This window comes from Botryllus schlosseri, chromosome 2, assembly GCF_051294905.1.
Source record: "Botryllus schlosseri isolate E-star chromosome 2, Bs_hap1, whole genome shotgun sequence".
Classification (NCBI taxonomy): domain Eukaryota; kingdom Metazoa; phylum Chordata; class Ascidiacea; order Stolidobranchia; family Styelidae; genus Botryllus; species Botryllus schlosseri.
In genome coordinates, this window is record NC_137237.1 from 16,185,313 (window position 1) to 16,208,962 (window position 23,650).

Genomic DNA, 23,650 nt, shown 5'->3' on the forward strand with positions numbered 1-23,650 from the left:
ATTCCCGATTCCAACCATACAGCAGCATTTTTTAAAGAACTGAATATTTGTCTTGATATTCAAATAGGATTTCTTCACTGAGAATGGAAACGTGTTGCATCATCACTTCAATAATAACATTATTTGCTGAAACATTCCCGTCTGACGGTCGTCGAGTGCCGAGGTCTCTCGCGAAAAAGTAATTATCGGTATCCGTCGTTTGCTTCGGCCGGCATCGATCAGGTCCTTACGTTGTGTATGTGGTGTGACGTTACCGTCTTTTGGGATATTTGACAGGCAGAATGCAGAGTGTATCCCTCACTGCCCCAAAGGGTAGGTGATGGAGGGTGCATCCTCTAATCTCAAACGTAAAATGGAATATCCGATATGTTCAGATAGCGATGAGGGGACTGTTGGATCTTGCGGGAATACCAAAATCCCAGCCACGGAATTTACGGCAGTAGGCAATCCCCACGCTATAGGATGACTTCTCAGCCATCGTCTAGTAAGGACTTTGATGGCTCTTCGGAACAGAGCATTATTCCGAGTGCTTCATTAGCATTTCTACATGAACATCCTTTGTCTAATCGTACGTAGCAATAACAATTACGATAAGAGGAATTTGTGTCGCCATACACCGATTTGGTTTTGATATGAAATATATTTTACAGGGCGACGGTGCATCGAAAACGGAAGAACAGCGTACAGGACCACATAACATAACCACGAATTTTGACCACCGGTGTCAAGTGAGGGATCAGCATAGTTGAATAAAATCACGTCAATAGTGTGAACGTTATAATTTCGGGCTTATATAGGGTGATGACGCGATATCATCCTCTGAATTTACAAAATAGTTCAAAACCTGATTTGTATTTATTTGAATTAGGAAGATCGCGAGTTGGTTTCGCTTCATTTCTGGTAAAACTCCAGGACTCACATCAACAGAGTGGCCGTCTGAGATGATATATCAAGCTGTGCAAACTCACTGTGATTGTTAAATTTCCATTAGCATGCTGCAATAAGAGCGGCGCTGGACTGGGTTACGGTAAAATAGCTGCCAAATTTTAATATCACGATTTTTCCAGACAGCAAAAGCGCTCTGGCAGCAATAAACACGACTAACACAACGGATAGCATCGTCGTAGATATACAATAACGCAACAACGCCTTGGTCTGCAATAAGAAAGCAGCGTCGATAGTATTATGGATATACCTGGACACAAGAATGTTGGTTTCAACGAGAAAGCTGACCAACTAGCGCGAGACGCAGCCAACGATCTATCAGACAACATAGAAAAGCAGGATATATCTACAAACGAAGCAAATACCCTAATTCACGAATTCTGCAAAACTCAATAGGATAATAATTGGAATCAAATGGACACTGACTCGCAATATCGACGAATTTTTCCAAGCATCGATGATCATACGATCATGCCGGGTCTCTCCCGTAGATAATCGTCCATTCTCATTCGAATGCAAACGGGGCATTGTAGACTAACACTCATCTGTACAGAATTGGACTTCATGAAACGGGACTCTGTGACACATGCAATCAACCAGAGACGCTTGGGTATTTTGTCACATCATGCTATCGCTACGATCGATCCAGGGTTCATCTAGTTCAATCCGCACACAGACACAATATTCAACTTCCGTTTAATTCGCTATTGAAAAGTCCGTACACGATACAATCAATGTTAGACTTTGTTATATTGTCCCCTAGGGACTTATAGTTCCGTGAATAAACAGGCATGGTGCAAAAGACCTCCGTTTGCAGAGAAGCACCCCCTCCCCCTATACATACATGCATACATGCATACATCTTTACAGCTACTTTTCTCGGCCTAAGTGTGCCGCAAGAATTTCATAATTTTTCTGGTGTGCCACAAGCTGAGAAAGTTTGGGAACCTCTTCGTGAACGCGAACGTGAGCATTGGAGCCTTTATTACTTCATTGAATAATAAGTTAGGTTACCTACTTACTCAGCTTCATTGGAATAGTCTCGTAAAAATGACGTTGGTATATTTCGCAACTTAAATAGTTTCCCCCCTAATATTGGGCGGAAATCAATTGACAAGCAGGTAAAATACTGCAACATATATTTGCCGGCGGAGAGTACTTTGGCCGTATCTTTTGTAGAGCCAGTAGATTCCACGCAGTCAGAACGAAGTCTGTAGCAGTATTTGGTATAATGCATGATGATACTTGCATATCAGGACTCCAATGTTAATCTCTCAAGTCACGCAACTGTCTCCCTTGATGTCACCATGAACCGGTAAGCATGGAATTCCTGTGTCTTGCTGTGCCGCAGAAATATGATGAGCATATACGGCAAACTGTTGAATGATAAAGTGATGTTATGGGATCTACTATTTTGAAATATGAGGATTTATGTTGTAGTTTCAGGTAAACTATACAAATTTGAGTATGAGGTGTTACAGGAAATATAGTCCCGGTCAAATATATTCGTTGGTGTATTTAATACAGTAGTCGGGAAATTTTATCGTCGAAGGAGACATATTGGCCCTTTAGTTTCAGTTATTGTTCTCAAAGAATCATAAATACTTTTCATCAAATCACAATTCTTCATTCGAGACGTAAATAGTTGAAAATGAAATATTTAAAACAAGGGCCATGTTTTAAACAGGTTTGTTTTATATTGACTCACACATATAGGCCATAGCCCGCATATAAAAGAACCCGAGTTCCTCCACATCGACACGGGTCTTCAAACGACAATCAGGTATGCCGAAGGTTTTCAACCTAAAGGGTGTGACCCTGTTTTATTGCACCTCGGATCCTGCATGGTATTGTAACCACCCGACTTCGGAGACGCAATGGCACAATGGTTGGCAAGGCTAGTCATGCGTACAGTTGGAATTAATAGTGTTGGTCTGATTTGAACTTGGCTGCTGTATATAATTGTATTCGTTGCAATATAACCGCGTTAAATCTGCAAGTCTCTCGATTCAGTTGAAAATTGAAGATAGTAGTCATCCTTTTCTGACACTTAGATAGAATCAATTACCAAACGGCTAGCCGTCATATCAATAGGTAGTAGCAATCGAGGTCGACCGAATGTACCATTTACTTCAATTTTGCTCGGAATTGTAGCAGCCCTGGTCCTGGTGTGGTGTCAACATTTTTTTTTCAAGATTTATGCGGTCATAATCCTTGCACGAGTTGTGCGAAGCAGTAGATTCATCTCTTTCGAACATAAAGTCCAAAACGCACGAAAGACTTGATATTGCAACCGACATACGCTGCTTACTAGGGATGGTGTGAACCTTTTAGGAAGGTTCTGTGTGAACACGAACGTGAACCTCATGACGTCACGTGACGTCATATTGCTAATTCCAACTCTATCCTTCGATGAAATGATAGCCCATATTAATGTACACGATACCTAGCGACGACTCGGGCAACATAATGTCACAATGCTGAAGTATATATTGACGTTTTAAACGTCGCCAAACGTATCAACTGGGACAATCAAATGATATAACAATCCCATAAAATCAATATCTTCCACCGCTTTGCCAACATATTCGACGAGGACTTATTAGGGAATATAAGGAAAGGAGAGGGCGTAGTTTATTTTTGTCCTTGATGTTTTTGCGCCAAACACGCCGAAACATGATATACATAATACACACGATCTATGCATAATTGCATATGCAATTATGCATACCATGAGTAGGCCTACATGATATGCATATGCCGCCGGCCAAGGAAGATGCAGATATAGCCTTGTAGGAGTGTTGGGACGACTTGAGTCATGACTTGGTTTTGATGATACAGTAAACATGAAGTCAAGATTGACCCCGTACGCCTGCTAGATTTTTTACATCAGAACACGATATCAATCTCATTGATTAGTTGAATAAGCATCATTCGCTGACTACATAGCTTATTTCGCTCATGATATTTCGTGATTGCGGGTCAAGCTCGCAACAGAGAGTCATTAAATATGTACAAACGGAAAGCTGGATCTTTCGAGCAAACTTTTGCAACAAAGCAAGTAAAACTTTTGAGATTGTCAAGGTGCATGCTCGTCTAGTGTTGATGTTTTTTAATGCTGCCAGCGCCATGCATAGAGTGGCCTGCAGATGAAATGCGATAAATTTAAACCAACGATGTTATGATGAAGTGAATATTGTAATATATGAAAAAGGTTCACAGTGCAGAACCTACCAAGGTTCTGTTGTGAACGCGAACCTCTGAATTTCCGAGGTTCACACACAGAACGCGAACGTGAACCTCACGTTCACACCATCCCTACTGCTTACTCTCATCGACTGATCCCAAAATGCAAAATCTGGAGGACAAGATACTGTTTAAATTTGACTGACAAAATACTTCTGTTTAAAGTGGAGTGAATATTTTGCTGTTGAGAAATAATCTAATACTAATGTATTGGGCCATGAGCAAAAAAAGTTGAAACCTCTTGGTGTACCATAATTTGTAAAGGGTGTACTGGGGTTTACCAGATCCGCAATGCAATAGACCAATGACTAGTTTCACAAGTTTATGCTCTAGAACAGTGGTTCTTAACTTCGACTCCAGCGCCCCCCAAAGGGCGCTGGCGATTTTGTAGGGGGCGGAAACGCTCAGGCGGCGATATGGGGGGCGCTGGGCTCACGGGGGCTATATGGGGGATGCTGAAGAAAAATGGCTTCGCAGTAGATGATGTCGTAGTAGAACATATCCTCAACAAATATCCAGAGCAAATTAACATTCCACAAAACATGTCAAATCCCGAAAATTTTAGTCGCGCTACGTGACGATGTTTGCTACATATGTTTTCATAAATGTAGTGGGTTATTCTAATTCATGTAAAACGAATTCCGTGTACTTTCAGATCGCCGATTTACCGTTAAAACAATGCCGACACGCTTGCTAGGGTCATTTCCAACAACATGTTTAGAACTAGGTATTATATCCCGCAGCGCACAGCGTGTGAAAATCAAAGAAGGAGGCACTGCATATCACTTTTGAGGGTGAGAGCCCCTTGTACATAAAATAAGTTTTGAAGCTTTTTGCACGAAATGAATAGCTAAATATACTTGTATTTGAGAGCTGCAAAATTAAATCGTCAGAATATTTCTTCGTCGTATCATAAAGAATGATACTATCTAGTGTTGTGGTTCACATCCTCGCAAAAATGTTATATAATATGTGTTGCTTTGTTTGGAATACATTCATGTTAAAATTATCAACTTGGTACGGTACCAAATTCAATGTGAACAGATATATGCATCCCATTCTCAGTTGACTTAGCTACTTAATAGTTACACAAAGCACTAAGACAAAATCCAATTCCATTAATTTCCCCGTATTGCCAATCGCAGATGTGAATTCGGGATGGTTCGAACCACTGGGTATGAGACCGTATCTGATTGTTGTTATAACAACCTTGAATTGACCCTGAATATATCACACACAATTATTATATAGTTCATTACAGTCGAATGGTCCTCGAGTGCGATTAAAGCGCGAAATATTCCCAATATCAAATTCTCGAGAAGACCGACTGGACTTTGACCTCTTACCAGGACCGCAACTGCTGCAACCCAAACCCCAATCGGTGAGCTCGAAGGGTGCCTATTATTTCTGTGAATGAACATAAGTTACACATCATGTTTTGACGAGTCCCCCACGGAAGAATATGCATAATTATAGAACATAGTAATAGGTATTTCGGCGTTGGCCATCACCACGTCACGATGCTCGAAGACATATGGGACTCCGAGAAGTGTGTCAAAAAGATCGTCAGCGAGAAAACCTCAGCCGAAGAGCATTGCCCTTATGTTGACCGTAAACTGCGATGGATATAGGTCCAATTGTCCATAGGTGCTTAAATCGCTCGTGCCGAATTGTCATGTCGTCGCAATCTGCACCCCACAGGACAAATATCATCAGGCCGCGTTATTTTTGGCATTTCAGGAGCCAGATGCCAAAACTGCCAAAAATAAAAATTTGAAAATGCCAAAAATAAGCAATTTTTGACATATGCGAAAAATAACACGGCCTACCAAATAGCGTATTTCGTTCATGGTGTTGTGTTAACAGGACCGCGTTACAAGCGAGAAGAGCGTTTGTGAAAGGCAGGTTTCTTAAACTGGGTTCAGCCCACCCATTAGGGGTGAAAGAATAGTGTCCTAAATGGTGTGGGCACAGCGAGATTGAACGGCTGACTGCATTTGGTTTACGTCATACTTTCCATTTGTCCAAAGGCAATTTTACGACCATTTTTGACCGGCTTGTCGAGCGCTAAATTTGATAAAACGGGTATCAATGAAAAGCTGCCGCAGTACTGCTTATTAAAATATAAATTATATTCTGCTCATGGAACTGGAACCCCCAAAATCAACCACGATTTTTGCATTGTGATCGAGTTGAACATTGTGACGCAACAAACTGTCTGGCTATTTCTGAGCTGCATGGTCTCGTTTTGCCAGACAGTCTTGTTGCGTCAATGTTCTTAATCAAGCTAACCTTCCCAGGACTCTTCCACGCGAGTTGGTAATATTAAAGCCACCTGAAGTGACAAAAGTCCTCCGAAAATATATCGGTAGACTGAAGGAGAAATGATAGTCGGGCTACTAAATAGAATGTGTTGAGATAGACAACACAGGAAATTCCTGGAAAAGGATCGGGAAGAAAATTCTTTCCGCGATGAGATCGATGGCACTGGCGAAGTGATCTCTCTTCATGATGCCCTCCAAAGATTTTGAAGCTCTGAAAACCTTTTGTGGATGACTGGCAACATTCTTTCCCTCAACGGCTTCTTTTGAAGCCGATATTTCCCAGATTCGCTGGGCGAGAAATGAATTTAGGAGAAACTTAGCTGACCTGAGCTGAGTTTGGAAGCACTGTTACAGTGCAAACGATTTAAGTCTATTCAACAGCTGTAACAATCAGCTGTTGAGCGTGTTTGTTAGGCATTTCTTTCTCTTTTTTGCTTATTGGCACCGATTACGATGGATACTGCACATTTTGTGGTTTCGTTTGATATTATTAACCTATGAAATCGTTAGGTTTTTTCTTCTTCTTATTGTTTGTTGGCATTGATTATACGTGGATGCTGGACATTATGTGGTGTCTTTTGACAAACTAGCCCAAATAAAGCGTTTTTGTGACTAATTCGAGGCTGAAACTATCTATTTAGAGGACGATGCCAAAACTGCCAAAAATCAAAATCAAAAAATGCCAAAAATAAGTTATTTTTGGCAGTTTTGGCATATGCCAAAAATAACACGGCCTGAATATCATCCATCAGAGGAAATTATTTGCCAGTGGACAAATACCAATTTTGAATCGTGTGCTTACTTAAGTTTGATATGTTTATGCGTTTCAATATCTTTTGACTATATAGCGGACAAGAGGTAACAAAATAACAACATGTAACGAATTAATTGCACCAACAGGCACGCCCGAATATGTTCAATTATTAATTACGTGACCTTCATTTTCCTATGCAACAGCTCACTCATCGCTACTGGTAAATCTGATTACGTGGGATGAGAGGATAGAAAGTTTATAGCGAAATATATATACATATGCAATTACCACCTATTCATTCATGCTTTAGAGAAAATGTTGGCGCCTAGGGCGACCAGGCCATACAAACTTTGCTGACCATCGAAATCACGCGATGGGGTTCTTGGGGCAGAGATGGAAGTCGGGCCGGGCTTTTCGGGTTCGGGCCGGGTTCGGGCCGGGCTCGGGCCGGGTTCGGGTCCAAAGTTATAAAAATTATCGGGATTGAATCGGGCCGAATAGTCACTACGAAAACCATTGACTTCATTTACAAATTTGATTTGCAATTTTGTTCGAAAGTGGCACAACTACATATAAGATACACCAATACCGTATCACGTAAGTATGGCAATATCTGTGAATAAATTTTATACGAAGTACGAACCCAGATAAACTTCATTATAAGACGGCCCGAAGACTATGATTGAATAATGAAACAATGTCAGCTAAATAGTAAACAAGTGGACTTCTGGAGAAACCATGAACGGGACTTTCCAACGCTCTCCAGGGTGGCTAGAAAGATGTTTGCAGCCCAGTGCTCAAGTGCGCAATCCGAAAGAGATTTTTCATCGTGCGGTCTGACCTTGTCGCAGAGACGAACCCGACTGTCTCCAGTAACTGTTGAGGCTATTGAAATAATCAATTCTTCGTATAACGTGTGAATGCAACGCCCTTTGTATGGATGACAGTTGACTTGTATTTTGAACAGACTATTTTTTCTCATCTTGGCCAATTTCATTCCTTTATTTCTTTAATTTGGTTTAATATTGAACCATTTAATACAGTTCACATTTTGCAAAAAGGATGGTGGAACTAAGTTAACAGTGGGGCTGTTTTCAGCGTATTCTCATTCAGATATATTAAGTTCTCTTGCCATATGCAAGATTGCTATCGAAAGAAAACAAAGTGAGAGCATTGAAAGCGTTGAAAAGCTCGAAATTTGAATCGTATATCAGCTTATTTGCTCGCAACAGTTGAAAATTGCTATTTGAACTTGGTTTCGGGCCGAAACGGGCTCAAAACTCGACCGTCGGGTTCGGGCCGGGTTCGGGCTGAACTTGTCGGGTTCGGGCCGGGTTCGGGTCCGGCTCACCCGGCCCGCTTCCATCTCTGTCTTGGGGGCGAAGTGCTCACGAGGTTTGGTTTATCACGCTATGGCTGCGCAAGACAATCGCTTTTTAGGATTGCTGACGAAGTGCTGTTTCGGCCCTCCCTCTTACCCATTGTCTTTATTACAGTCCTTACAATATGAGGTGGGGGGCGCTGGAGCACGATAATTTTTGAAAGGGGGCGCTGGAGAAAAAAAGGTTAAGAACCACTGCTCTAAAACAAGTTGACCGGTTGTGCAATATCGTACAGTGTTCATGTAAACCAGTGGTTCCCAACCTTTTTCCACCCACGTACCATTTTGAGGTTTTATGCAGTGCTCGCGTACCACCTATAAAGTTACTCGCGTTCCCACCACTTATGACGTCATAATCACGTATTTGACCTATGCGAGGTGTATTAACAAATTCTATTGAACTAGGCCAGGCATGTCAAATATACGTCCCGCCAGACGATTTTATCCGGCCCGCATTATTCTGAGTACATTGAAAAAAGATTATATTATTCATCACATCCACAGTAATAAACCAAATTACAACGTCCGCGTTGACAGTTGAATATCTTGTACTCATCACAACGCATACGCAGGGCTAACGCCAGATTATGACTAAAGCAGGGGTGGCCAACCTTTTTGCCATTCACGGCATTTCAACTACTCATGTAACCTACGTCCGCATTCCGGGGCATAGTCGTAATCAACGAGCTGCTGGACGCCAAATACCCAGGTTATAGTGTTTATGTCCATTTCTGGTGAACTCCGGACTAATGTATTTAATGATAGGCTTACTATGTGCACCAAAATCGCGAGTGGTCACTGGTAATGTTAAGGAATGAAGTTCGCATAGTCGCGCGAAGCGCGAAAAAATTCAGATTTGCATATTACCCTCAAACATTTATCCTTTCTCATCCCGTGTGATCAGATTCACTGGTATAGAGTTGAGGTAAGGGTGTTTACGAAAATTTAAAGCAAGTTATAAATTATGATTCATCTTCGGGTGGGCCAATTGGTATTAGTCACTTTGTAGCATGCTGTTATTTCTTGACCTCACATCAGGATTTTTAGTATAGTGGCGAGCACACGATTCCGAGCTGATATTTCCATGTAAGTCGCATCATTTTCCACTGATGTTCGCATCTGTATTGTGGGGCTCTGATTGCAAAGGGTGCTACTATATTTAAATCGATAAACGTAATCGCATTGAATCGCTCGCAGCGCGAAGAAAATTTCAAGATTAATTAAAATCTTTCAAGAAATCGGGAGTCAATTCGTGAATTCGAGTTGCAAGTCGACGGCCGCCAACACATACTAATTGAATTGCGTGTCTACGGCCTCACAAATTCCCTCTTACGGCCGCAGGTTGGCCATCCCTGGACTGAAGCAAAGCGAACACTTAAATATGTTTACTTGTATCGCCGGTAATCCCATTGTTTTAGCGGTTCTTAACTGTATTCAACCGGACAAATATCGTATTTTCGCATTGCTCGCAAATAATGGTGTTGCGACCCGCTAGAATAAAACCCCTACGATCCGTGTATTATCTATATATGCTCGATAATAAAGTAATCCAGCGAGTAGCAATAGGCACGAGGCAAAATTTTGGATTCCGTTGACTGGTCCGGCCCGCGAGCGATTTCATGACTTCGATCCGGCCCGCGATGCAATTTGAGTTTGACACCCCTGAACTATAGGCATAATCAGCCTGGGATGATGGGATGTATTTTTTCATCACCAGTCACAGGAAGAACAGCGTAATGAAATAACAACGCACAAAAAATGTCAATTTATTTAATGCGATGGCTGCATTTGTTTATTTACTACTAGCTTGTCGATGCGTGGCATACGTTTGCTTACAGCGCATCGAAAGTCATCTATGGGCGCAACAAGTCGGTTTCGTTTCTTCGACCTCATAGTCATTAGGCATGAAAATCCTTGCTCACATTCCCACGTTTAAGGGAAAATTAGGAGCTGAGGAATAGCGTGAGACGACCGCTTCAAAAAACTCAAAATCAACCTCACCTGAACTAATAACTCCCTTCGATCGAAAAAGACAGAATCGACTCGCGTACCACCTGGAAGACCTTCGCGTACCACTAGTGGTACGCGTACCACAGGTTGGGAACCACTGATGTAAACGGTATGCAGCTTGCAAATTACTTCCCTTTTTGGATGTCATACGCAAATGTTCTTGCTCATCATTTAATGGTTGGTAACGGACTTACTGGCTCCTTGTGGAATATACCAGGGATGGAGTTGACATGTGTTCAGCTTGCGATATCTGTCTATAATGATTCTCGAGGAAACAGCCGCGATAAGCCAGACATTTTAAATCGGTACTTCCTTCCAGATGCTTAGAATTAGCGTAGTGTATATAATCGCACGGGCGTAGCCAGGGGGTCCCTGGGGTCGAGTTTAAGAACCACTGTATTACATGGTGGTCTGGTAACATCGAGCCCTAGTTAGTATTTCGCACTTCCGATACGTTGCAGCCTTGTACATAGCTATGTCGATTAGGCCAGGGGTGGTCAACCTGAGGACGTACGGCCACATATGCAACCGTAGAACAATAATTATGAGGCCGTCTACACATAATTAAATTAACGTGTGCTGGTAGCCGTCAATATGCAATTGGAATTGGTTCCCAAACTGACAAATTTTAATTCAACCCAAAATTTTCTTCCCACTTAGCACGGTTCAGGGTAGGGTTGGGACGGCTTGAGTCACTGTGCAAGATTGACTTGACTTAAGTATCATTTTAATTATATTTCCATCATTTCAAAACTCAAAACACCACCAAACTGCGATACAATGAAAAGATAGATTTGACTTGACTGGGCGTCTCAAAATCGTCGATTGAGTCAATTTCGAGTCATCAAGCAATCGGTGTCGACTAAATCGCTGTACATGCACATGTAAGTACATGTAAGTAGGCCCTACATGTTCTCGACTCGCAGAAAAGACATTTGTTAGCAGAATGTCATTCAACGATTGCGCAGGACGGTTTTACTCAACCTCCGTCGGTGTGTCACAAATAAATTGACCGTAAACGAGGTGATTAGAGCTCACATTGTGTTGGTATTGCAGTATTCTATCTGTAGCAGTGTCTTAGCCTACTGCCCAGTGCAAATATCAAGGAACCCCTTGCGTAATATGAATAAGAATGACAGAAGTGATAGAGTTGTTTATGCATTTATATTACTTGTCAACAATTGGTACATTCTTAAATTGTGTCGTATGGAAATGTTCGTAGATTGTATATTGCATCACATTAATTGGTTACAACTTTCTGTGGTATCATATGCATCAATTTAGTGGACAGTTACCGAAGTGGTTTAGTACAGTTCTTCGTATATGCGAGCCAAAAAACGCCCCGTTGAACGGGGAATTAACACGATATCCATTACTCGATTCATAATCAATAGCAGATCAATCTGTACTTCAATCATCTTGCAATATGCGATGGCTTTAATCACGTCTCAAACTCCGAAAATTCGACATGACTTGGTGATAGTGACTTGTCTCGTGACTTGGGTCGAGTCACTTCCAAAAATAGAGTGACTTGACTTGACTCGAAACACTTTAAAAATTCGAATGACATGACTTGACTCGAGTCCAAATGCGCAATGACTGGAGTTGACTTGTGACTCAAAGGTAGTGACTTGATCCCAACACTGGCTAAGGGTTACTTGGATTTTTCGTTTTTATTACAATAGCGCAACATGCAACAAAGGAAATAATGAAAACCGGAAAAGGCATCATCATTAATTTCGTAGCCCAAATTTTAGGGCGGAGAAAATAAAGTTGGCTGTTCCGGGAGAATGCTAATCATGTGATTAAAAGCTGCTAATCGAGGCGCATTTTAGGCGGAGATAATAAAGTTGACTGATCCGGAAGAATGCTAATCGTGTGATTAAATACTGCTAATTGCGACGCATGAAGTTGAAAAAAAGTTACGCGCGATGGTTAGTCGAGGTGCCACGAATTTTCAATCAAGTGGCGTTATCTGCTGCATCATAATGCGAAAACGGGTTATTGGCCGTCAGCAGTCAATATGTTGAATGAAACCGCAGTCTGCTAATAATGATACTGCCACCGTAGGTAGAACTATCATCATCGCGATATGAAAGTTGTGTTCGGTTAGTACGGTACATCGTCATAACCCATCTGGACGACAATTACTTATTGTAAAAAAAGTTTCTGATTGTCGAAGCATAGCACCCCCGCAGACTTATTATGTACGCCCCAAAATCGCATATAGAACTGCTAGGAAAAGTTACCGGGATTCATTTTTTTGGTCACACGGGATGCGAAAATGAATTTCGTATAAAATATTGGTAGTTTCATATATTACTGTCAAATATGTATCTATTTTCAGCCCACGGGATCATATTAACTGGTAGAGCTGGTGGAGAGGGCGTCTTCGAAAATTTACAGCTCCGCATGAGTAATGAGCGTACTTTCGAAATGCAAACTTCGGCCGGGAAACATAATGCGATGTTAGTAACAGTCAAGCACAATCACACTTGTAACATAATGGAGATTTCGTATACACCTTACAGACAGGGAAGCATCGCAACCATGCACGAAGGAGCGCACTATGAGAGTTTGATAACGATTAGCATCAATAAACACAAAACACTTTATCAATGACAAAATAGATCCTATTTTATCTATACCTTCTATAGGTAGGGTTGCCTTTAAAACAAAAATGATTCCAAAACAAACATGTTTAAAACATTGTTTTATTTTTTATTTTTATTTTTTAGACAAGACGTCACGAATCTTAGATCGTGACGTCACAGTGAATTGACAATTCAAAATATAGGTTAAATATTGCTCCTTTGACGAAAAAGGCTTCCGAACCCTTTCATGTACGGACCAAAAAATAACTTCAACCAAAACTACGTAGTTTTGCAGCATCTTTACGGTCGTTGTTAGTCGTGCCATTGATCTATATCTACGTGCCATAACTGTTGAACCACTAACGATTTCGAGGGTTCCGACCGCCCACACATCGTACATTCGTCGACTATATCGGGTGTAAATCGTCCGTATAGATAGGCTCATGTTACATGTCTTTTCGAAAGTATACACACAATTACGGTATAATTATACAGCGTTTAATTTTTTTTAAATAGATTGTTTTAAAACACCATTTGTTTTAAATGCAACCCTGTCTATAGGATAACTACAAATGTCAACCATCTCAGTTTGTGGTGAGTAGAACAGTCACGTGATGGGTATCTGATTATCGTTTTGCTTGCAGCTGTATGAGTACATATTGCATTGAAATTCATATCATAATTTACGCTTACAACATTTTTTTGCGAATACGAATAACCAGCCTTCATACACCGAGCCATTGCAGTCATATTATAGACCGCTGGTGAGATAATAATAAGCAAACAAAGAACTATGACGTCATAGACCTCTCCCGATCGCTGTTGAGATTATAATAAACAAACTAGTGATTGTTTTTGACGTCGCAGAGCCCGCTTTCGCTCGTGAGAACGAATAAGTAATAGGGTCCATCAAACCACTAGGTGTCGCCAGACTTTAGGTGGTAACCGCCGTTGTTACGTACGCAGTTGCCGTTATCAGAAACCTGTAGGTTACTTTCTCGATTGTGTAAGGGTATTTTATATAGAAATAATGGCTACAACATATTCTACGTGGACCGTGAGCTCGCTATAAAATGAATTAAAACTTCGAATACTTCTGGTGCTGAGCTGGTAGCCGACATTTAGTTGACAATTTCACATTCTCACCTAGTTATCAAATCGGCCTTATTTCCTTCCGTACAAGCTTTCCGAAGTTTTAGTTCATTTTATAGCGAGCTCACGGTCCCCGTAGAATATGTTGTAGCCATTTTTTCCATATAAAATACCCTTACACAATCGAGAAAGTAACCTACAGGTTTCTTAATACGGCAACCGCATACGTAACAAAGGCGGTCACCACCTAAAGTCTGGCGACACCTAGTGGTTTGATGGACCCTATTACGACATCACGGAACCGGCTTTCGGTGGTGACTTGATAATACACAAATTGCGTTGTCTGAAAAGTTTTGTCGGTGTCGCTGTCTGTTCTAACCTATATCCTTCTGTGAGGTTAATCCTTAGCACGATTGAGCTCGCGACGCGACAAGTTGAATCGCGATCAGAATATTACAATTGACTTTGAACCATAGGGGAATATAGGGCCTTGCAAAAGCCTGAAGTTAATCGGAAATCAGAAATAAAATTAGAACGGATGGAGAAATATAGTAATGTGGTGATGACATAAAAACACTCACTCTTTCGTAACCTCCTTGTTTTATAAGTCGCGCAGCTTCCAACCCCTCCGTCCGACGAGCAGTAATTTGATCTACATCGTCTTCCAATTAATTTGAGAATCCTCATAACTTTTGAAATGAAATAATAAAAATTAAAACCTTCGGTGGCTAACAGGACGTATCTGGATTTTATTTTGCGAACAAGCTTACACCAGGGCCAAGATTCAACAATGTGCATTGTAAAATCGATAAGTTAGACGACACAATACTTTTGCAGTCTTGCGCATGTTTACGAAAAGTCAACTAACCTGATCTCTGGGACGGATGCGCATCCAGTTCATCACGCGCACAGTTGAATAGTAGCAGAAAAATTAAAGACCAAGCGGCTGATGAAATCATCGCCAAATTTCATTCTGCAAAGGAATCTGAATGGTATTTATTGCTCAATAATAAAACGACATGACCGAAGAAAACGATCTCATATGAGTGCCAATCACCACGCGAAGCTGATGAGACATATGTTGTTCCTGTTGCAACCAACCCCTGGGTACAACAATCATTTTGCGTAATCAATATTATTTTCCATGATATCTGAGAAATTATCGTATGGTATAATAATTGTATTAGTATGGTATTATTAATTATAACAGCTCGTCGACGTGGACTCGCAAGCTGCTAGGTGTGAAATTACGGTAAGCGCCAAATCTCGACGTTATGATCCATACATATATGCCAATTCGTCACGTTGCACATGTTTTGATGATATCAATATGCTACATACACACGTTACCAAAATGTAAAGTTATACGCAATATTTATCTATTCTCAGCACACGTGATCATGTTAACTGGTAGAGCTGGTGGAGGGGGCGTTTTCGAAAAGTTTGGCACAAAATCAATGATGATGCATCTGATGGTTTTTATTGATCACTTCATTGCGTGTTGTTATTTCTTGACCCATTATGAGGATTTTAGGTATACTTAAAATATATTTTGGAATCGCTCAAACGTATCAGAAAAACCTTCATTCCTAAGACGCACATGATTCCAACTTGGTGTATCGTTATGGGGCGCATAATTCTCCTTTGCGGTATTTGTACGGCGGGCGTCAGATTGCAAGGACAGCATTAAATTAATACCGAATAATTCAAGTCACCCCGAATCGAGCCAAGCGTGAAAAATTTTGTTTTAATGAATCAGGATCTCTCAAAGATTTGAAAATCAATTCGTTATTCAAATTTCTTATCGACGGCCGACGACACACGCTAATTTAATTATGTGTAGACGATCGTATAAATAAATATTGTTTAACGGCTGCATGCGGCCTTCCGTCCGCAGGTTAGCCACCCCTGGCCTAATCGAAATAAGGATAAGCAAGACCACAACGTATTGCAAATGCTAAATACTAATCAGGGCTTGAGGTTACCAGACCACCATCAAACATAGTGGTTCTCAAATTCAATCCCAATCCCGAGACCCCCTGGTGACACCCGTGTAACTGTGTGCACTGCGCTATTTTTAACCATCTCGGAGAAGTACCAATTCAAGCTGTATGAGCTATCACGGTGGTTTCCCCGAGAATCATCATAGATCGATATTGCAAGTGGAGCACATGTCAACTCCATCCTGTTCTACTCCTAAAGGAACCAATAAATCCATTACCAACGGGTAAATGATGAGGTGAAACCTATGCTTATGACATAAAAATAAGGAATGTAATTTACTATCTACGTACAGTCTAGGGCAAACTACGGCCCGCGGGCCGTATGCGTCCGTGACAACATTCTGTGCGGCTCACAAAAGTCCAATAAAGTTATAAAATATGATGAAAAAATGCACAGTAAAATTTAAATTACCGCGGCGACTTGATCAAGCTTTCCTTTTATACATTTCACTATGATATTGATAGTCAATAGTCTTAATATGGTATTTCTTTATTTTCTTGCTAGTGCAATACCGGACCTCAGGGACCCCAAACTTCGGTCACAACTCATTCATAAAAAATAACGAGATTGTGCACATGAATGCTTCGCTTTTAATAAAGAATCGTCTTTAACTCTAAAGAGTGTTTGTGTTTTGGCTTCGGAGTTAATGCAATAAGTTTAACTGATATATAATGAATCTATTGCTGCAATTTGAAACACCACTTTAAACCGAGCATCCTCATCCTAGGCAACCTTTTCATATTCTGAGCCGCTGAACAAAGCAACCGAATTATAAAATGTTTGAGACAACAATAAATTATGTTGATGTCGTCTAAAGAGTGTGAAGAAGCCAAGTTTTACGTAATAACACAGTAGGTCATATGCTGATGAAGCGTATTTAAAGGTACCGTGTTATGATTCTTCTGTGCATCCTGTATGAGTAACGCTGCTGTCCACAATTTCAAATCCCCGCCTGGTTCTAAGAATCGACATAGGCTACTTGTCTGTCATGACTTTGGCAAGTGTGTTCTTCAGAATGACCAGTGACGCGTGTGCGTTATCATTATATAAGTTTTTAATTTGTTGTTAATGTATATGCATTATGTCTATGGTTCATATCATTGGTCACTATATAATAAAATAAATGATTTGTTTTCGCTTATCCCAATTTTGCTAGGGGGCGGCCCGCGAACGGATCCGGATGTTGAATGCGGCTCTTGAGCTGAAAAGTTTGTCCACACCTTATCTAGGCCCTATATCCCTGCTAAAGTCGATATATATGACTATTGTACGATATTGCACATCCCGTCAGCCTGTTCTGAAGCATAATCCTGCCTATTTATTGTGATAGCTAGTCAGTAGTCATAGATCCATAGTAATGCGGGTCTTGTGCACCCCAATACACCGCTTCCGAGTGGCACACCCGTTAGAAATTATGGTACACCCTAGGACAGGGGTGTCAAACATACGGCGCGCCAGACGGTTTTATCCGGCCCGGGATTCAATTCTAAGTAAATTTTAAAATGCCTATATTATCCAGTATATTTCTAACAAATGCTTAGAATTTTAGTAAGAAATTATGGAAAACCCTGGGGCAGGGGTTTCAAACATACGGTCCGTCAGACAATTTTATCCGACCAGCGAAGCAATTTTAAGAAGATTCCAAAATGCCTATATTATCCAGCTTATTTTTAACAAATGCTTAGAGATTTAGGAAGAAATAATTCCATTATTTTTTAACCCTCAATACAGCAAATGTCGAGTATGTTCATTGTACGTCGTAGGCGACATTATGACAATTTGACATCTGACAGCAGACTTGTGGTTTCTCTCTAGTTCAGCAGTTCTCAACCTTTTTGGACATGCGCCCCCCTTGGTGATGGTCAAAAAATTGCGCCCCCTGACCCCCCTGCACTTATCGTCATGTCAATGAATTATCTTGATGCAAAATACCTATGCTAAACTGTCCAGTGTCCATATCCATTCCCGGTGAACGCCGGACTATTCTACTTTTCACAACGGCCTATTGTGCGCACCGAAATCGCGAGTGGCAATGTTATGAATGGTTGCTGACATTGCATGTTGTCGCGCGGAGCGCGAAAATTTTTAAGAGCCACGAATGAATTCCGTAATTACTAGTAGCAGTATCACATATTACTACCAACTATTTATCATTTCTCAGCTCATGTGATCAGATTCACCGGTAGAGTTGATGGAAGGAGTGCATTCGAAAGTTTAGGGCAAGTTATAAATGCTAGTGCATCTTCGGGTGGGCCAATTGTTATTAGTCACTTTGTTGAATGCTGTTATTTCTTGACGATTCCCATTCTGGCTCAGATTGAGAAAGGCGCTACTGTATTAAAATCGAAAATGAAGTCGTGTTGAATCGCGCGTAAAGCGAAGAAAATTTCAAGATTAATTAAAATCTCTCCAAAATTCAGGAGTGAATTCGTAATTTCAATTTGCATGCCAACACGTACTAATTAAATTCGGCGTCGACGGTCGCAGAAATTCCCTTTTACAGCCGCATGCGGCCGTACGGGTGCAGGTTGCCCACCCCTTATCTAATAGTATGCATACGGTATACCTTACGCCAAGTTTGAATCCGCATTCCAGTTGTTGAGTCTTTTACATTTCTGACAAATTTCCCCAAACTTGTTGGAAAATAGCAAAAAAACATTGAACAGGACATCAATTTATGTCAATGTAGGTTGCACTGAGACTAATCCTAATGCTGGTAGTGATTACAGAGAGCACGTCGTCGTTTTGTCTTGCCATGCTAAATTTGATCAGTTTTGGAATTGAATTAAATTATGTTGATTTAAGCTAGCCTATAATTGAGGGCGAAACCGGGCAACCTATATTGCATCCAAGTCTCTCTTAGGCAGTGCAGTTCGCCAGCTATTAACAGCAGCTACACAGCGCACCGAGCTTTAGGTTGCTGCCAAAGCTATAAAGTAAGGAATGACTTACACGCGGGAATTGCTCTAAATCTTTAAAGAATATCAAAAATTTGCCCAAATGAAGTTGAAATCAGCCTGCCCTATACTCCGTTGAGCGCGACTGCAGGAGTTTGAGTTTGACAAGCTTGAATACGAAATAAGTTTAATCTTCAACAATCGCCTTTTCAGAATGGTTATGGAACACATGCTTAGTCACAATTTATACAGACTTTGTCAATTTCTCGACCCCCCCCCATGAGAGCCTCCCGTGCTGGGGGGCGCCCCCAGGTTGAGAACCACTGCTCTAGTTGTTATTTGGAACAAGTTGCTGACATTGACACCCAATTCCGAGAAGGCAAAAAAGTGCACGCACTGAGTGTTATGGACAAATGGACCAAACCTTTTATTCATAAAAGCGAAAATGCCAATGTGAAACCGTTATATGCAAGATACATAGAGAACATTATAGTTACACAGCAGTATAAATCTGTGATCGCCCAGCTGCTGTATCAATTCTGTATCAAAAGGTCCCTTCCTCCGGAGAAACCCGAATCGCGACTTGAAGATATATGTCGGTATTCAAATGACCCATCACCGTACTTCTTTCGGCAATTCCGTTGTTTGCGAATAAAGGTGTTGCTAGAATGGAACATCTACCGTCGGTAATATATTGTAATATACTAACATAGGCTTGATAATGAAGTATTCCATGAAAAACACGGGCGTGGATTTTTAGGTTGCATTTTGGTTGCGCCCCTCAATGTATGAATCTGGTTTGACGCCCCTGCCCTAGGGCGTACGATACACCCGGCTGAAGAGCACCGCACTATGGTAAAAATCATTGGAATTCAAACGCATCTTACCAACTTTATATAATCTGCGAGCAGTCTTCGTCTCTTGATTAGCGATCAAATGCCAAACAGATATTTCCATTCAGTGCATTTATATTCTTAGTTTCTTCCGCTCATTTTCCCCTCTGCGGCCCTTTTTTTACATGCCTCATCTCACTTTTCATTGAGATAGTGTTTTGACATCTTCGAAATCGAGTTCAAATCTTATGTCTTACGTAATACTCAATTGGATAGGAATTTCTTGACTGTCTTTCAACATGAAAAACGAAATCAATGGCGTATCTCAAGTACGATGGATTAGCTATGACAGGTCCGGGGCGGAAGCTCCACCACAATACGTTAGCTTTTAAAAGCTTGCACATGATAATATCAGAATATAGGAACATCGACATAGTAATACAAGTTGAATGGTCTAGCGAACTGTTCGAACGTTGAATTACGGTGCTTTTGGTATCTCCAGAGTCAGTATAGCCAAGATTATTTCACCTCGATCACTATAGGTTTATACTTCGTCGAACATAACGTGCATGATCTTAAAGGGGATGAATAGCTTGGTTGGAATGCAAAACTGCGGCCCATTGGCCAAATGATGCAGGCGTGCTTCTGACTTTCTGCTCTGAATATCCCATGCTTCCAATGAAACGTTTTATAGAAAAAATACTAGCCTATCCGTAACACCAATAACAACAACGTTAAAAGTGGACGGTCATCACTTACAGTCCTTTTGCAACTACTAATTATAGTTTTTGTGGTTACATAATACTATTTAGGTTCATGCTCGAATTGGAATAACCGCTCGATGCGGCCTCGCTTAGTTGTGTTGTAGGGTTCTTCAAATATACTTTTCTCTCACAATTTAACTGAATGTTCGAACTTCAAAAACGCTTAACACAAAAATATGCTCAATTACAAACAGTAGAATCGAAGTCACTACCGGTGATAGATGGAACTAGGAGTACCGTTTTTTTTCAAAATTGTGATTGCCGTTAAATTAATTTCTTAAAATAAGAGGTGTTCAAAATAATTCGGGCGCAGTAGTTAGGCCCCACTCTTTCTCTCTCTCTACCCAGTCCGAATAACACCGCACCAGCTAGAGCTGTCCCGAGAAACCAATGTCAGATAAATCTTATCATAACATCAAACAAATTTGTGTAATACAATTCTCGGCACATTTTCACGATCAAGCCATATCCTCGTAACCACTTTTCTCCGTCCCATTTTTGGCTGTAGTACACAACACAGTCACTTCGGAGAATATCCAATGGACATATATTAACATATTATATCCACAGTGGACCGGTAGTGGACCGAATCAATTTTTGTGGTACAATAAATTCAACAAATATCACATCGATATTAAAAGATCGCTCTAGTGTGGTCGCGACCCGAATTTATGCCCTGGTCGTGCCCAATACCTTACGAGCCACTGTATTAAAGTATAGGTCGCAAAGGGTAGAATTTCGGGTCTCCGGGGCACCGGAGAGGACAGGTATTAGGTATGTAATAAGTGTTCGTTTTTTAAATTTCTTCGCGCTTGGCGGGATTTGTAGTGGGTTAGGTTTACACATACAAAGTCACGGTGTATACGTGTTGGGTACTATAACCAATAAAATAAGTGCGACACGGAGAACGTACAACTTGTTCATGTAAATCGGCCGACTTTTGTAATGCACAAATTGTTTTGAATTCATGATAAGATTTGTCCGACAGGTTTTTCTGGAAATCACCGTTCCAGACCGTTGGGATGTTTTAGTGTAGAGGTGTGCAACTAACGGCTGCGGGCGTATGAGGCAGATTCATTTCGAGGCCATTCCCTTCTGCGTCGGGACACATGAAGACGTAAAGATTTGGCGAACTTAACGCAGGAAAAGTGCGGTGTCAAACAGTGGCGTAGCAGCCACTGAGCGGTTCTGGCTCTGCGCCAGGGGCGGCAAGATGTGGCTCACAGGGAGGTGGCTCACAGGGAGATGGCTAATGACGAGCTAAATTTTTACGATTCAGACTGGAATCGGTGGTTGTTCTTGACAATATGTTGCCCGTATCAGACGAATTTTTCGCGTGATTATCCGCGAAACTACAAGTCGCCACATTTCACGGTAATGCAACAGCGTTTGATGTTTTACGGTGGCTACCTAAATCACACCTACTTTCCACCATATTTATTCTTGTGCCGGAACTTCATCTTACCTTTATTGTTTAGTTCCTCATGAGCTATTAGTTGTCGGGTTTATGATATCGCGTGAATGATTCCTTTTATTTTGACCAGTATAGTGAAAGCTAATATATGCCCTGAAGTAACTTATACCAGAAGGTAATTACTGACCGTGACGTATCAGTCCTTTATGGAAGATAAGTGCCACTACCTCTTTTTACAGTACTAATATTAATATTACCCACAGCTGCTTTATTTGTGAGCTGTGAGAGGAGTTTGTCAAAGCTGAAAATGATAAAGTCGTAATTACGTTTACCATGAATAATAATCATTAGCTATCAGCTCTACCGATTCTTTCTATAGAAAGAGACTACGTTCAAAAATTTAATTTTGAAGTTCAATTTTGAGGCAGCAATTGGCTTTGTATTTGCCAAACTCATTTCTACTCCATTTTTTTGTCTTTTATTTTTGGGCGAAAATGCTGAGACAGTGGGGCTTCTTTCTCAAGCAATATAGATCTTCTGAGACGCGGCACAGTATTAATAATTATTTTTTATTGAAGCGATTGTTTGAATATGAAACTATTTCGAAAATGTTCTCCATTCTATTTACAGCGGCATTTTCAACGGAAGCAGGGGCGACAACATATGTTCCTACGCCAATGGTGTTAAAAAAAGGGCGGTGACAAAACCGTGGCCAAAATGACCATCGCTGATTGACCAAAACTTTCTATATTGATATGCTCTGTCCTTGAAATTGTCGGCAGCCCCGTCCTCGCAATCTGAGTAGACAGTTTTGGTAGTACAAATGCGACGCTCAAAGGAAGATAATTCCCCTAATTTGAAATCGCGTGCGACGAACATGCCTTGTACAGCTGTGTTGCGTACAATTGCTGTCTGCGCGTTCTTTATGTCATACATGCCCGTAAAATCGTAGCATACTAATGTTAAAAACGCATTCTTTTTGATGCGTTAGGCTTGGGTAGCGAAATGCCACTAAACCTTTGTATCTGTCAGAAAGCATTTGCCACTCGCATAAAATAAAGTGCATTTTGGATAGGAGTGTTGGAAAGTTCTTATAAAAACCTGGCCACCCAAGCACTAGAACAAAAAACAATTTATCTGACAGAAAAGGATTTTAGTGCACTATAGTTGCAACCAAAAGGAGGAAATAATTTTCTTTTTAAAGAGACACTTGATGGCCTAAACCGGTAACCTACTTGTTGAACATCCCAACAAAATATTGCTAAGTATTTGCATTTTCTTTTTGTATAACAATTTTCAATTGGTTTGGGTGAATGAAATTTTTTTTGTCAAAAAAGTGCGAATGTGCTCGAAAAGGTTGAAAAGCACTGGTGTAAATGATTCTAATGTGCG

The 23,650-nt window shown here is 40.8% G+C and overlaps 2 long non-coding RNA genes across 2 annotated transcripts in view; both read right to left on the reverse strand.

Moving 5' to 3' along the window:
- LOC145433854 (uncharacterized) overlaps positions 1-23,650 on the reverse strand; it is a 155,889-nt gene that overhangs the window by 16,342 nt on the left and 115,897 nt on the right. The gene's annotated exons all lie outside the window — the stretch shown is intronic.
- On the reverse strand, positions 621-20,231 carry LOC145433853 (uncharacterized). The gene is made up of 4 exons (XR_013913211.1): positions 20,135-20,231; positions 15,215-15,319; positions 14,928-15,035; positions 621-2,321 (listed from the first exon to the last, which is right to left on the reverse strand). It is a non-coding gene; the product is annotated as an uncharacterized LOC145433853 (long non-coding RNA).